This window comes from Erythrolamprus reginae, chromosome 2 (assembly GCF_031021105.1).
Source record: "Erythrolamprus reginae isolate rEryReg1 chromosome 2, rEryReg1.hap1, whole genome shotgun sequence".
In the NCBI taxonomy this organism is placed as follows: domain Eukaryota; kingdom Metazoa; phylum Chordata; class Lepidosauria; order Squamata; family Dipsadidae; genus Erythrolamprus; species Erythrolamprus reginae.
Window position 1 is genome coordinate 4,991,617 of NC_091951.1, and position 15,205 is coordinate 5,006,821.

At 43.5% G+C, this 15,205-nt stretch overlaps 1 pseudogene; it reads left to right on the forward strand.

The window, feature by feature from the left end:
• The first annotated feature begins 1,720 nt into the window (after positions 1 to 1,720).
• Positions 1,721 to 14,974, forward strand: LOC139162878 (zinc finger protein 107-like; annotated as a pseudogene).
• The last annotated feature ends 231 nt before the right edge of the window (positions 14,975 to 15,205 follow it).

The window sequence follows — 15,205 nt, forward strand, 5'->3', positions numbered from 1 at the left end:
CCAGCCTGAAGCGTTGGGCTCCTCCGAAGCGGAACTGAGGAACTGGCCAGGATGCAGCAGACAACAAGCCTCCATTCTTCATCAGGGCAGCTCAGGGACTCTTCTCCTCCACCCCATGGCTGAGTCTCCAGGTGGGGCAGCCCCTTTGTCCTGTGAACCACTGGAAAGAGTCCTTGACTTATAATGGTTCCTGAAACGACTGCTTGAAGTTTCAATGGCACTGAAAAAAGTGACTCTTTGCCTAATATTCCTTCTTTTAAAAGTTTTTAAAAATTGTTTTGAATGTTTTTCTAATACTTTCATGTAAATATCCATTTTTAGCTTTGCTGATTGCGACCCAGAGTCACTTGTTGTCAGTTGGAGGGCTATACACATTTGAGAGAGTTTAGGAGGGAGAGACAGTGAGAGGATAGATAGATGGATGGATGGATGGATGGATGGACGGACAGACAGACAGACCCTAACCTTCATATTTTGAATATAAGCAGAAACATTAGAAGTATATTTGTTCACACCAGCATGTTGTGCATTTGTTGTAACCTCTTTACATACAGTGGGGGAGGGGGAGAGTATTTTACCCCCTGAGAAAGAAATGATGAGTCCTCTGGAAGTCATGAAGGTTTCTCGGCTGACCTTTGGCACCTCGAACCTGCAGCTCCCTCCACAGATTTTCTCCGGGATTCACCCAGTTTATTCCTTGTATTGGTGCATCAGAGTCCCCTTTGACTGACCCCATATTTGGTCTCTACATCTGCTGTTTTGTGCACTTTTTTCTTCCAATGGGGTTGATTCCCCTTCGTCTCCCTCTCACTTCGGCTTCACTTTCAAGCCCTTTGGATGAGGAGAGGTGGTCGGTTCTCACAGCTGACCTTCTGGGTCCTCGTGTGGGGCAGCTCGTCCCCTGCCAAAAGCCCCCACATGGGTGTTGTGGACCATGGTCCAAGAACCCCAGTTCCTCTCTGGAGAGACCCGTCCCCTAAGCCAGGCTCCACTTCCAGGGTGCTGCCTTCCCTCCTTGTATGGTACCCTTTATGGGCAGAGGGGGAGACAAAACCTCCTGTGCCCCCATCTCTCGGGCTCCCACTGGGCCCCCTGCTCCCAGTCTCTTGGCCTCGATTCCAGGGAGTTTATCCTTCCTCCCCGCAGGAAAGAAGGAAAAAAGGTCCATGTGGAGGAAACGCGCGGCTGCTGTCCAAAGGAAGAGGGAGACACTGAGAAAAATCTGCCCTTTTATATCAAGATAAAAGAACGTTCGCAGCAGAGAAGACAGTCGGGAGCCTCCTGAGGTAAATCTCAAACAGCGCCCAGAGGAAAAAGGCGGGGGAAAGGGCCACGCCCCCTTCCCACCCCCAGCAACCAATCACAGCGCAGATCCCCTCAGGCAGGAGCCCGCCCTCCCTCAGCCACAAAGGGATGTTTGGGACCTTTGTGCACTTTCCTTCTCCAGCCATTAAATTCACTCTCTTCACATTGAAAGTCTTCAAAAGAAACAGAGCTGAGATTGAATTGTCAGGCGCGTCTCTTTCCCGCCATTCCTCCCATCCTGGCACTTTTCCCCAAATCCACCAGGGGGCGATGTCTGCAAAGGGAAAGAAACTCCCCATTGGCCCACCGGAGGGCGAACGTCACGGGGTTTTTTGCAGAGGAGGCTGAGAAGGAAGTGACATCACTGAGCCTTGCCACTCTAGGACGCCCCACTCGCTCTCCTTCAACCGTGGTGCCGCGTGAGACCTAGAGCCCGGCCGGAAAACCTCCAGACGTGTTCCAGGTGAGGGGGGGCCTTCCCGGTCCCCATGTTCCCATGCCGCCCTCTCCCTGCAGGGGAAGCGGAAGAAGCGGGGGGAGGGGAGGAGGCGGGATTCGCCCCAGGCTCCCCGAGGGCCCGATCCTGTCTCCGGAGGGGGAGAGAAGCGGGGCGGCCTCTGCAGCTGCCTCCTTCCCGGCCCTGCTCGGGGGACCTGGGCCCTGCGCCGGGATGAGCCTCTTGGGGCTCCGGGCAGGTTGGGTGAAGGTCGCTCAGGGGCTGAATTCTACATTCTCATTCTGGGCCTTTGTTTTTCCTTCCATCTCAGAGACAGAAACCGGAAGCCATTTGTGGTCTTTGCAAGGCCACATTTTCTCCTGGGGGAAGAAAAAAAGAGCGGAATCACCTGGAGGGATCCGTCCTGTGTTCCCAGAAATGGTCCCGTGAAGGAAAAGGCGTCTGGAGATCCACAAGAGTCCTTGGACCCCTTTGGAGTTGCTCTGCAGGACAGAGAAAGGATGGAGACCCCACCTGTTGCAAAGGGGGGAAGGGGAAAGGGCCCTGCAGCCGCTCAGCCTGGGAAGGGGGGGAAGCTCTGGACAAAACCCGCGCAGAAGATCGTGGAGGAAGAATCCATCCTTCCTTCAGAAGTTCAGCCCTGGAACGCCATCCAATCATGGGAGGCTGAGGGTCCCCGAGGACTTTGCAGTCGACTCCATGACTTTTGCAGGCAATGGCTGAGACCAGAGAAACACACCAAAGCCCAGATGCTGGACCTGGTGGTTATGGAGCGGCTCTTGTCCCTTCTGCCCCCAGAGATGGAGGGCTGGGTGCGGGAGTGTGGAGCAGAGACCAGCTCCCAGGCGGTGGCCCTGGTGGAAGGCCTCCTCCTGAGCCAGGCAGAGGAGCAGAAGGAGCAGGTGAGACACTTTAGGGAGCTCAGAAAACAGTAGAGAATGTGGTTGAATTCTTCACCCCTCCTTCCCAAACTTCTCTGGTGTTCATCACATGTGGCATTCTCCAATTTTTGTAGGACTTTGTTCCATTTTCTCTCTCAATCTCAAAGATGGATATTGGGGGCTTTGATGTTGTGTTGTGAATCTGGGAATCAGCTTTGTGTTGTGTGATGTACATTAATTCTGCTAATTTTTTCCTTCCTCTTATTTGAAGTGCTGCACTGTGGAGATGAGAGATCCTGAGGGAAAGAGGAATCCATCAAATCCCCTTCAGGAACCAATTTCCTGGAGGATCCCTTCGGAAGATCCACGTCAGGACACCACAGAAGGTAATGGAAGATGCTCCAATTACCCATCTGTCCTACCTCTCTCTCTTCTCCTCCTATTTTGTTAATTATGCATTTTGAAATTATTCGTTACAGAGAGACAAAGAATCAATTTTTCTGGTTATTATGACGGTGATCAAACAACGGTTGAACCTCCAAATCAAGTAAGAAAGGGAAAAGCTATTAGATTTCTATTCTCCTTTCAGGAAGTGAAGCGGGTATGCAGAGTGCTCTCTCCTTATATTTCCCCCCCTTGTTTGGTCGAGATTATTTTTGTCTTTTTCCACAACATGGAGAGAAGAACAGCAGGTTCAAGTTCCTTTTAGCCAGCATAGCTTCCTCTGGTTATCTTGTTCTGCTAGGTATTCTTCCAACTTTGAGTTTAAAAGAAGCAATTTTTAAAAAGTCCTTCAAGAAATAAGAATAAATATATACAAAACAAATACAAAATAATTTCCAGTCCTCTGATTTGCGCCTTGATTAGGAGATCAAACATTCCCGCCTTGCAAAAGCTGAGAAATTATTTTCCCATGGAATTTTCTCTCTGTTTTCTTCCTTTCAGTCAATGGGTCAGACTACTAGATCAATCAAAGACAGAGAGGGCAATAGATCAGTTGATCCAGAAGTGGGATTACTTTAGTGAAAGGCACTGAAGGTGCTGACTGTGGGTGTGTATATTGAGGATAGTTGTATGTTACATTGTTAGTAATTTATAGATAGGTATCAGAGGAATTGAACTCAGACAGAACATCTATGTATTTGGTCTATGTTTCCTTTGGTGCAGAGTAAGGAGTTTTCAGTTGGTTTCTGTTTTATTGTGATTAGTGCTGGATAGCCATCTCTACCACTTCTGCCAGGCCTTGTAGAACTCGGATTCATTCCTATTTTGTATTTCCATTGTCATTTTGGATAGTTCAGCACATTCCATGATTTTGCTAATATTAGTTAAAGTTGTTGGGATGTTTTTTTCTTTCCGTTGTTGGGCGTATGTTAGTCTGGCGGCAGTCAATATTTGTACGATAAGATATCTGTCTTCTTTGGTAGCTTTCTGTCTGAGGACACCTAGGAGAAACAGTTTGGGTTTGGTTGTAATCTTTATCGATATGACTTGGTCTATTATTCTTTTAATTTCTGTCCACATTTTTTTGGCATATGTACAGGTGATAATAGGTTCCTTGTTTCTTTTTGCACTTCCAACATAGGGGTGATATATTTGGGTACATTTTTGACAGTCTGGCTTGTGGAAGATGCCATCTGTAAATAATTTTGTTTAGGTTTTCTTTGTAGGATATCGCAGGTGTCAGTTTATAATTAATTGTGAATATTTTTTCCCATTCTGTAAGGTTTATTGTACAGTGGTACCTCGTGATACGAACCCCTCGTGATACGAACCCAGGGTTCCGAAACTTTTTGCCTCTTCTTACGAACTTTTTTCGGCTTACGAACCCACCGTAGATTGCAAAATGGCACTCCTCGGGGCGCCGCCGCCCGGCTGTCACCTTTTAAAACAGCCAGGAGGCTTCTCGGCGTTCTCCTGAACGCCGAACCCAGAAGTTCAGGTTCGGGTTCTGGAGGTCAACGAGAAGTGCCCGGCTGTTTCAGAAGGTTACAGCCGGGCGGCGGCGCTCGGCGGAGCACTGTTTTTGCGATCTGCGGCAGCGTTTTCGGCCAATGTGGAGGCTAGAAAGCAGGTGGGGAATCCCAATGGGGAATTCCATGGACGCAGCTTTGATGTCCCGAAGACATCTGACTGGTTGGACGTCTTCGTGACATCAAAGCTCCGCCCATGGAATTCCCTATTGGGATTCCCCACCTCCTTTCTAGCCTCCAGATTGGCCGAAAACGCCGCCGCTGATCGTAAAAACGGCGCTCCGCCGAGCACCGCCGCCCGGCTGTAACCTTCTCAAACAGCTGGGTGCTTCTCGGTGGCCTCCGGAACACGAACTCGAACGTCCAGGTTCGGCGTTCAGGAGAACGCCTAGAAGCCCCCCCGTCTGTTTCAAAAGGTGACAGCCGGGCGGTAGAGCTTCTCGGTGGCCTCCGGAACCCGAACCCGATCTTCTGGGTTCGGCGTTCGGGAGAATACCGAGAAGCCCCCTAGCTGTTTCAGAAGGTGACAGCTGGGCAGCGGCGCTTCTTGGCGGCCTCCCGAACCCGAAAATTTCGGGTTCGGGGGAACGCCGAGAAGCCCCCCGGCTGTTTTAAAAGGTGACAGCCAGGCGGCGGCGCCTGGAGGAGCATCATTTTGCGATTTTTTTTTCTTTTTGCATGGATTAATCGCTTTTACATTGTGTCCTATGGGAAACAATGTTTCGTCTTACGAACTTTTCGCCTTACGAACCTACTTCCGGAACCAATTAGGTTTGTAAGACGAGATATTACTGTATATCCAAAGTTTTGTGTCCATGCTATCATACATCCTTTGACTATTTCTTCTATGGTGTCTTGTTTTAGTAGGTAGGTGTAGAGTTTGGAAATTATTTTTATGTTGGGTCCAAATATTATTAAATCAAGGGGGTTGGTATTTTGAAACCCAAAAGTGTTTTTACGGTATTTGTATTTAGCGTTTATCTGAGTGTATGTGAACCAATTTATGTGTATTCCATTTTCTTGTATCTGTTGTCTAGTTAAGATGTTGTCGTTGGAATCAAGTAGGTTAGAGTAGGTTATTATTTTTGGAGTGGAAAAGGCAGTCGAATAGGTATAAAATTCATTTGGGGATAGCCATTTCGGAATTGCTAAGTAGTATTTTTTTTTAAATTTGGTGCCATATTGATATTAGAGTATTTCTTATATAGTGATTTTTAAAGTGTTTTGGTATTTTGTTTGGTTCCATCTTTAAAAATGGATGCCATCCTGACTGTATGTGAAATCCTTCCAATGTGAGCACTCTTGTATTTTGGAGAGTTATCCAATCTTTGATTTTGGTCATAATCGTGGCTTGATAGTATAGATAGAAATTGGGTAGGCCAAAACCACCTCTAGACCTATGGTCTTGGAGGTTTTTTAGTTTTATTTTAGCCTTCTTTTTTGTCCAAATGAATTTTCGAATTAGTTTATGGAGTTGTTCAAAGAATGATTGGTTTAGTTTAGTGGGGGCTACTTGAAATAAATATAAATATCTAGGAAGGATATTTGATTTAATTGCGGCAATCTTGCCCATTAAAGATAATTTTAGGTTTGTCTATCTAGCTAGATCTTTTTATTTGTCTTGTATAAATTTGTCATAATTGTCTTTTTTTTTATGGTGTCGTTATTTGCTGAAATTAAGATGCCCAGGTATTTAATTTTTTCCACAATTTTTAGATTAAGAGCTTGTTCTAGTAGGGAATTTTGTTTTTCTGTCATGTTTTTGATTATAATTTTGGTTTTATCTACATTAATTTTGAGACCAGTTATTTCCCCAAATCTGTGAAGTTTGTCCAATAAGATATGAGCTGATTCGAGTGGATCTTGAATTATGAATACCATGTCGTCTGCAAAGGCTTGAAGTTTGAAGTGTTCTTTTTTTATTTCGATTCCGTGTATTTGTCTATTATTTCTTATATTTTTTAGTAATGTTGCCATGGCAAGTATGCATATTAGAGGTGCCAGAGGACATCCCTGACGTACACCTCTCATTACTGTTATTTCTTCTGTAATAGATTTGTTGAAGAGTATTTTAGCTGATTGGTGTGAATAAATGGATTTAATTAAATTAAGGAAATTATTGCCAAATTCCATATGTTCTATTTGTGCTATTAAAGATTCCCAATATAAAGAATCAAAAGCCTTTTTTAGATCTATAAATATAAGGGCCATTGGTTTGTCGGGGTTTTTATTGTAATATTCTACGGTGTTAAGTATGGTCCGAGTGTTATTACTAATATTCCTTGCCGGTAGAAATCCCTTCTGGTCTGACTGAATAATATTATTTAGAATCTTTTAAAAACGTTCTGCAATTACAGTGATCCCCCGCTCGTTGCGAGGGTTCAGTTCCAGGACCCCCCGCAACGAGCGGGTTTTCGCGAAGTAGCGCTGCGGAAGTAAAAACACCATCTGCGCATGCCCAGATGGTGTTTTTACTCCCGCAGCGCTAGCGAGGAGCCGAAGATTGGGGTTCGTTTTAAAACGTCGCCGCCGGCATGGGCGGCTTGCCAGCACCCCCCCGGACCCCCAACCCGGGTTTGGGGGGCTGCTAGGAAGCCGCCCATGCCGGCTGCAAAGTTTTAAAACACCCCTGCCGCTTCGCAGCTGTCTCCTGAAGTCGAACGCTAACTTCCGCGTTCGACTTCAGGAGACAGGCGCGGGTGTTTTAAAACTTCGCAGCCGGCCTGGGGGGCTCGGGGGCTTGCCCCCGAGCCCCCCAGGCCGGCTGCGAAGTTTTAAAACACCCCCGCCGATTCGCAGCTGTCTCCTGAAGTCGAACGCGGAAGTTAGCGTTCGACTTCAGGAGACAGCTGCGAAGCGGCGGGGGTGTTTTAAAACTTCGCAGCCGGCCTGGGGGGCTCGGGGGCAAGCCCCCAAGCCCCCCAGGCCGGCTGCGCTCGGGGGCTTGCGGACAAGCCGTTCGCTGTGGCCGCTGCCCAGCTCAGCTGGGAAGCGGCCACAGCGAACGGCGTGGGCGAGGGAAGAGCGGGCGAGCCGCCCAGCAGCTGATCTCCCCGGCGCCATCTACGCATGCGTGCCCATAGAAAAAAAGGGCACGCATGCGCAGATGGTGTTGTTACTTCCGGGTTGCAAAATCGCAATACAGTATAGCCATTTCGCAATACCCGGGGTCGCAATACCCGGGGGATCACTGTATTGTCGAAAATATTTTATAGTCTGTATTTAGTAAAGAGATTGTTCGGTAATTTTCTAGGTATTTTTTATCTTTATTTTCTTTCGGAATGCTAGTGATGTAAGCTTCGGACCATGTTTTGGGAAGGTTGCCTTGAAGTAAGGCTTCTTTGTATACTTTTAACATAAGGGGTTCTAATAAGTCCTGGTGGTGTTTATAAAATTCCGAGGGGATTCCATCAGGTCCTGGGGTTTTGTTGTTGTGTTGTTTTGCAATGGCCAATTTGATTTCTGTGAGGGTAATAGTCTTATTTAATTTGGTGCTTTCTTTGTCTGTTAGCTCTAATGTTTCATTTTGAAGTAGATATTCCCTAATTGCAGAGTTCTCTGTTGTATCTGAATTATATAGTTCCTGATAGAAGTGTTTTATTATGGTTTTCGTTTCCTCTGTGTTTGTTTTCAAGGAACCTAGATTATTGTAAAGGGATTCTATTGTTTTTTCCGCCTTTTGTTGTGCCAGTTTAAAAGCCAGCCAGCGGCCGGGTTTGTTTGCGGATTCAAAATTTATTTGTTTTAATCTTTTAATTTTAGCAGTAAGTTGTTGTTGGGTTTCTAGGTTTATTTCATGTTTTATAGATTTTATTTTAATAAGGGTTGTTATGTCATCCGGATGCTGTTGGAGAATTGTTTCTGCATCTTGGAGTTTTGTGTTAAGATTGTTGAGCTTCTGTTTTCTTTGTTTATTGTTATAGGCTGAGTAAGAAATATATATTCCACGTATATAGGCTTTCATTGTATCCCAAATTATCTGAAGAGATGTATCTCCTTCATTATTGGTCTTTATAAAGGTTGGTAGTTCATTTTCTAGGTGGGTTTTAAATTGTTTTTCATTTATGGTGGATTGGTTCATAGTCCACCTTTGGCGTATTATGTTATTCTGGTTGTTAACAGTTAGTAGTATGGGGTTGTGGTCGGCCCAAGAACCAGGTAAAATCCATATTTCTTTTATTTGATTAATGATATAAGAATTAGACCAAGCCATATCGATAGGTGACCATGATTTCTGTGGATGTGAATAAAAGGTGTATTGTGATTTCTCTGGGTGGTGTGTTCTCCATATGTCTTTAAGTGCAAATTCATATGTTAAGTCTTCGAATGTAGTTGGGAGAGTTTTCCTTAGTCGTTGCTGTTTATTATTGTGGCCTTTGTTTTTATTTTTTATCGCATTAAAGTCGCCTATAATAATGAAATTTGTTAAATTCCTTTCCATTATTTTTTTGTGTAGTTGTGAGAAAAATATCGATTGGTTGATGGTAGGTGCGTAGATTCCTATTATTGTTAGTTGTTCGTTTCTAATAATCTGCACCATTAATATTTGACCGTCGGTGTCTTCATAGATACGTTTTGGTCTGTATTGGGTTTTAACATATATGGCAATTCCTCTTTTTTAAACTGATGCTGAGGAAGTAAAGAGTTCGTCAAGACCAGTTGTGATTTAGAAGTTTGTGGAAAATCTTTTTTCTTTTTCTGTCTGAGTTCAACCCATTAATATTACTTGAGAATATGGGGATATCATTTTCTTGTGATAAAATGTGTGGGTTTTTGTCGCTTTTATTTTCTTGCTTCAGCTTTTGTCCTTCTAATTGGCCCTTGTCTTTCATGTTTGTCTTGTGTTTGTTGTAAATCGCCTTCTTGAATTTGCAAGTTTCATATTTGCCCATTCTCTCACCTAAACCTAGGATTTCTGTGATGCACAACCATTTAATTTGCTGCATATCTTTGCTTTTCGTAATTTGGGAACAATGAAACAGAGTAACAGTTGGTAGGGATCTTGGAGGTCTTCTGGTCCAACCCCCTGCTCAGACAGGAAGCCCTATAACATTTCAGATAAATGGCTGTCCAATTCCTTCATAAACACCTCCACTTTTGGAGCAACCACAATTTCTGGAGGCAAGTCATTCCACTGATTAATTGTTCTCCCCATCAGGAAATTTCCCTTTACTTGTGGGTTGATTCTCTCCTTCAAAAATTTCCATCCATTGTTTCTTGGGACACTGCTATCATGTCACTCCCTGGTCCTTCTTTTCATGAAAGTAGACATACTCAATTCCAGCAACGGTAAAACAGCAATGCTTTGACCTCTGGTCCAGTAGTAATTTTTGTTGCTCTTGTCTGCACTCTTTCTAGAGTCTCGAGATCTTTCTTACATCTGGCAACCAGTAGTGGAGTCAATATTCCAAGTGTGGTCTTATCAAGGCATTATAAAGTGGTACTAACACTTCATGTCATCTTGATTCTATCCCTCTTAATGCCGCCTCTGATTTTGTTGGGTTTTGGGATTTTTGGTGGCAACTGTACATTATTTGCTGACACATATTTAAGTGTTTGTCCACTAGGACTCCAAGATCCCTGTTGCACTTACTACTATTAAGCCAGGTATCACCTCTTTTATGCGAATGCATTTGGGTTTTCTTTCCTAAATGAACGTGGTTACATTTTTCACTGTTGATTTTGCTTTGTCAGATGGGGCCCATATCTGTTGATCCTTCTATATCTCGATCTTATATCCTGGAGTCTTGTTATACCTGTCAATTTGGTCTTGTCTATAAATGTGATGAGTTCCCCTTCTATCCTCTTGTCTCAATGAATGATGAAGATAAACAGATCTTGTGAATCCTCCCGTTCTGTTCTTTTCCACGTGTTCAGGTGAGTCCTGTGTCCTTCGAGGAGGTGGCTGTGTCTTTCTCTGAGGAGGAATGGTCTCAGCTGAATCCTGACCAGAAAGCGCTGCATTCGGAAGTCATGCTGGAAAACCATAGGAACGTGGTCTTTCTGGGTAAGAGTATGACACCAATCAGAGTTCAAGAAGACAGAATATAGTTAGTTTTTTATTTAAAAAACCAATATTATGAGACATCGTCTCCTGGGAAGGAGAAGGAAAGGATCTGGCCTTCTGGTGCTCCAAGGAAGGAAAGAGTCAATGTCTCTTTGCTTAGATGATTTATGTGCCATTTCACATCTATATTTTTCCATTTCTATTTGAATTTATCTGTGGAATCTGAAAAGAACGAGGTGTGCTTTTGTGTGTCCTCTGGAGTTCATGTGAGAGGAGTGTGTTGTCATTTGTCTCAAACGTCCAAACCTGTGTGAGAACAGAACTTTCCATCGGTTCCTTTGCCTACTTGGGTGCATTTGCAGAAAGAAGAAGCCTAAAGTATTGAGAGATATGTGATGTCAGTAGTAGAAAATGTAGCACTATTGATCTCACGTGATATCGCACTATAATGCTCTAGGCCTCTGTTCCCGGCTACCCAAGGCCTGCACAAGATCCAGGGCAAAATGTTGGCCAAGAGAGAGAAGGCCTCTTTATCTTCAAAGACTTTTGCCCTGGATCTCGTGCAGTCCTCAGTTCTTAAAGTTCTTCAATGCCTGAAGGTGTGAGATCACATGATATTAGTAGCCTGAGATCTTGCACTACTAATCTCGTGTGATCTATCCCTAAAGTAATTTAGATCTCCGCTCTCTGCGAACTGACTCCTGTACCACATCCAGAGTGATGGCAGTTTTCCAATATCTCAGGGGCTGCCACAAAGAAGAGGGAGTCAAACTATTCTGCAAAGCACCTGAGGGCAGGACAAGAAGCCACGGGTGGAAACTAATCAAGGAGAAAAGCAACTTAGAACTAAGGAGAAATTTCCTGACAGTTGAAACAATTAATCAGTGGAACAGCTTGCCTCCAGAACTTGTGAGTGCTCCAACACTGGAAGTTTTTAAGATAATGTAGGATAACCATTTGACTGAAGTGGTGGAAGGCTTTCCTGCCTAATCGGGGGGGTGGACTAGAAGACCTCCAAGGTCCCTTTTGTTTTTCTATTCCATTCTTTAATTCAAAACTGATTCTGAGTGAGATTTGCAGATAGATAGATGGATGGATAGATAGATTATAAAGAAAGAGATATCTAAATATTTTCAAAGCTTTCATAACTCCTGAGTATAGAAATCATAATGTCTATATCACAACACTGTGAGCATGCAGTCATAGAAACATAGAAGACTGACGGCAGAAAAAGACCTCATGATCCATCTAGTCTGCCCTTATACTACTTTTTGTATTTTATCTTAGGATGGATATATGTTTATTCCAGGCATGTTTAAATTCAGTTACTGAGGATTTACCAAGCACATCTGATGGAAGTTTCTTCCAAGGATCTACTACTCTTTCAGTAAAATAATATTTTCTCATGTTACTTTTGATCTTTCCTACAAAACTAATAAATTATTACTAATTATTATCATTATCATTATCATTATTATTATTATTATTATTATTATTATTATTATTATTATTATGCAAACATACAACCCAATGGAATGTTGGACAAATTCAGAAGGAAATTCACGTGACTTTCTACATTTTGATGGTTTTCTCTAACTTCATTTTCATTTTCATTTCCCTTTTGTTTTGAAGATCATAACTGGCAGCAGAATCAAGATTCCTGTGAACTGTTCCAACTGATCAATGATAAAGATGGAGTGGAGAAGTTTGGAATTGGAATGAAATTTGAAAGCCCTGAGAGAAACCAGTCAAAGAATTGGAATCAAGAAAGCTCATCTTCCACTGATGCTCCGATGCAAAACATTCTTGCCCGAAAAGAGAAAATGAAGAAAAAATATATTGGGAAAAGTGTGAAGTTAGTTAAAGCTAAAATACAAGTAAATGAAAGCTACTTCACCCAAAACAAAGGAGAAGATGCTATAAGAAGACACAATGGACAAAAGCACAATGGGACATCCATTCTTTCTCTTGGAAATAACTACCTTACATCTCAAAAAGCGATTGATACAAAAGGGGAGCCATATAAATGTTTGAAATGTGGAAAATGTTTTAGAACAAGGGAGAAACTTACTATCCACAAAAGGATCCACACAGGGGAGAATCCGTATGAATGCATAGAGTGTGGAAAGACCTTTGCTTATATCAGTGCACTTATTGCCCATACGAAGATACATACAGGGGAGAAGCCGTATAAATGCTTGGAGTGTGGAAAGACCTTTGCTCAAGGAAGTTATCTTATTTCCCATAAGAGGATCCACACAGGGGAGAAGCCATATAAATGCTTGGAATGTGGGAAGAACTTTGCTCGAAGAAATCAACTTACTTCCCATAAGAAGATCCACACAGGGGAGAAGCCATATAAATGCTTGGAGTGTGAAAAGAACTTTACTAATAGGAGTGGATTTATTTCCCATAAGAGGGTCCACACAGGGGAGAAGCCGTATAAATGCTTGGAGTGTGGAAAGACCTTTGCTCGAAGCAGTGCACTTACTTCCCATAAGAGGATTCACACAGGGGAGAAGCCATATAAATGCTTGGAGTGTGGAAAGACCTTTACTAATAGGAGTGGATTTATTTCCCATAAGAGGGTCCACACAGGGGAGAAGCCGTATAAATGCTTGGAGTGTGGAAAGACCTTTGCTCGAAGCAGTGCACTTACTTCCCATAAATGGATCCACACAGGGGAAAAGCCATATAAATGCATGGAGTGTGGAAAGGCCTTTGCTGATAGGAGTGGATTTATTTCCCATAAGAGGATCCACACAGGGGAGAAGCCGTATAAATGCATGGAGTGTGGAAAGACCTTTGCTCGAAGCAGTGCCCTTACTTCTCATAAGTGGGTCCACACAGGGGAGAAGCCGTATAAATGCATGGAGTGTGGAAAGACCTTTGCTCAAGGAAGTCATCTTATTTCCCATAAGAGGATCCACACAGGGGAGAAGCCGTATAAATGCATGGAGTGTGGAAAGACCTTTGCTCATAGCAGTGGACTTACTTCCCATAAGAGGATCCACACGGGGGAGAAGCCGTATAAATGCTTGGAGTGTGGAAAGACCTTTGCTCATAGCAGTGCACTTACTTCCCATAAGTGGGTCCACACAGGGGAGAAGCCGTATAAATGCATGGAGTGTGGAAATACCTTTGCTGATAGCAGTGGACTTACTTCCCATAAGAGGATCCACACAGGGGAGAAGCCGTATAACTGCTTGGAGTGTGGAAAGACCTTTGCTCATAGCAGTGCACTTAATTCCCATAAGAGGATCCACACAGGGGAGAAGCCGTATAAATGCATGGAGTGTGGAAAGACCTTTTTTCAAAGTAGTGCACTTAATTCCCATAAGAGGATCCACACAGGGGAGAAGCCGTATAAATGCATGGAGTGTGGAAAGACCTTTTTTCAAAGTAGTGCACTTACTTCCCATAAGTGGATCCACACAGGGGAGAAGCCATATGAATGCATGGAGTGTGGAAAGACCTTTGCTCAAAGAAGTAATCTTATTTCCCATCAGAGGATCCACACTGGGGAGAAGCCGTATAAATGCTTGGAGTGTGGAAAGACCTTTGCTGATAGGACTGGATTGATTTCCCATCATTGGATCCACACAGGGCAGAAGCCGTATAAATGCTTGGAGTGTGGAAAGACCTTTGCTCGAAGCAGTGCACTTACTTCCCATAAATGGATCCACACAGGGGAAAAGCCATATAAATGCATGGAGTGTGGAAAGGCCTTTGCTGATAGGAGTGGATTTATTTCCCATAAGAGGATCCACACAGGGGAGAAGCCGTATAAATGCATGGAGTGTGGAAAGACCTTTGCTCGAAGCAGTGCACTTACTTCCCATAAATGGATCCACACAGGGGAAAAGCCATATAAATGCATGGAGTGTGGAAAGACCTTTGCTGATAGCAGTGTACTTACTTCCCATAAGAGAATCCACACAGGGGAGAAGCCGTATAAATGCATGGAGTGTGGAAAGACCTTTGCTCGAAGCAGTTCACTTACTTCCCATCACAGGATCCACACGGGAGAAGCCGTATAAATGTATGGAGTGTGGAAAGACCTTTGCTGATAACAGTGGATTTACTTACCATAAGAGGATCCATTCTCTGGAGAACCTATGTAGAAATAGCAATTCCACTTAGATGTATATACTACTCCACAATGCTTTACGACGTTACCTCTGACCCCTGTACAAAGTCAGCTTATTGTCCCCAGTAATTTGTCCTCATTTTAGCGACCTCAGAAGCATGAAAGGCTGTATCAACTGCTAAATATAATGTATAGAAATTGTTTTCAATAAAATGTCAAATTGAAAGTTTTCAATTTCCACATTAAAAAATGCTCCATCCATTTTCTTGCTTAAATATTTTTTCACATCCAGAATTTGCATTTCTTCCTCAAACAAAGTCACAATTTCACTTTGTAAAACCATTGCCTTTTTATAGCTGGTCCACAGAGATTTTTTGATGCTCCCAGATGCAAATGGGCTTATTATGAAAAACAAAACAAAACCCACCCTGGAATTATTTGTCTGGATGGCAACAGATTAGATCCCAGCTTTAATTTACAACTAACCAATTG